At 50.7% G+C, this 1,400-nt stretch overlaps 1 non-coding gene across 1 annotated transcript; it reads right to left on the reverse strand.

Annotated features, from left to right (window-relative positions):
- Positions 1–403: 403 nt before the first annotated feature.
- Positions 404–558, reverse strand: LOC131270693 (5.8S ribosomal RNA). Its single transcript, XR_009179730.1, has one exon. It is a non-coding gene; the product is annotated as a 5.8S ribosomal RNA (ribosomal RNA).
- Positions 559–1,400: the final 842 nt, after the last annotated feature.

A 1,400-nucleotide genomic window follows, 5' to 3' on the forward strand; every position in this document is an offset into this window, starting at 1 on the left:
GGGCTGTTAGCCCGCGTGTGGTTTAACTCACTGATACCTTCCTTTGCCCATACGCTAGTTTGTTTGTGTTCCTTTGGTCAACTTCCATACTTGAATCATTTGTGCTATTCGCTGCTGCTTCGACGCTACTTTGACATCTTCGCTTCTATTTAAATAAATAAATAAGCTGAAGCTAGACATCAGTAAACACCACCACAGACACCACAAGCACGCCTTCTCCTCGTACTTCCGCCTCACGCGGGAACACGACGCTCTAAATACTTCGAATTCCAATGCCAGTATATTGTAAACCACGGGTTCTTTAATGCTAGCGGGTCGTCGCGACCCTAGTTAACATCATGGTGCACGTCTCGTGACGGGTGTCACGGCGTAGTTAAATGTATGCGATACATTTCTCAAATATAAGCGCTCAGTCATCTGTACATCATGGTAGGTTCCCACGACGTGCAATATGCGTTCAACTTATCAATGTTCATGTGTCCTGCAGTTCACATTATGACGCGCAGTTAGCTGCGGTCTTCATCGATCCATGAGCCGAGTGATCCACTGCCGAGGGTGACTAACTTGCGTAAGCCGCCGCTGTGCGCGTATACCCGTTCCCCGTAGGGAGGAGCAAGCCGCCGCTTAGAGACGAAGCATAAAGTGTCCTCATTCCACATAGGGCAAGCTGGATTAATCCATTTTACCCAGGACGGCCGAAGCGGCGTGGACCAGGGGAGAACTGAACCTTATACTTCACACCACAGTAAGTCTACGTGTCCTCTTCCACATAGGGCAAGCTAGAACTAACTATCTTACCCAGGACTGCCGAAGCAGCGTGGACCAGGGGAGGAACACACTTTTCATGGAAACGTAAGGCATCCATGACTGCCATAACGTAAGCCGCCGCTGTGCGCGTATACCCGTTCCCCGTAGGGAGGAGCAAGCCGCCGCTTAGAGACGAAGCATAAAGTGTCCTCATTCCACATAGGGCAAGCTGGATGAATCCATTTTACCCAGGACGGCCGAAGCGGCGTGGACCAGGGGAGAACTGAACTTTATACTTCACACCACAGTAAGTCTACGTGTCCTCTTCCACATAGGGCAAGCTAGAACTAACTATCTTACCCAGGACTGCCGAAGCAGCGTGGACCAGGGGAGGAACACACTTTTCATAGAAACGTAAGGCATCCATGACTGCCATAGTGCGTAAGCCGCCGCTGTGCGCGTAAACCCGTTCCCCGTAGGGAGGAGTCAAGCCGCCGCTTAGAGACGAAGTATGAAGTGTCCTCTTCCACATAGGGCAAGCTAGAATGAACTATCTTACCCAGGACCGCCGAAGCAGCGTGGACCAGGGGAGAACTGAACTTTATACTTCACACCACAGTATTGAGTAATGTGCCCTCTTCCACATAGGGCAA

This window comes from Anopheles coustani (assembly GCF_943734705.1).
Source record: "Anopheles coustani chromosome X unlocalized genomic scaffold, idAnoCousDA_361_x.2 X_unloc_49, whole genome shotgun sequence".
Taxonomy (NCBI): Eukaryota; Metazoa; Arthropoda; class Insecta; order Diptera; family Culicidae; genus Anopheles; species Anopheles coustani.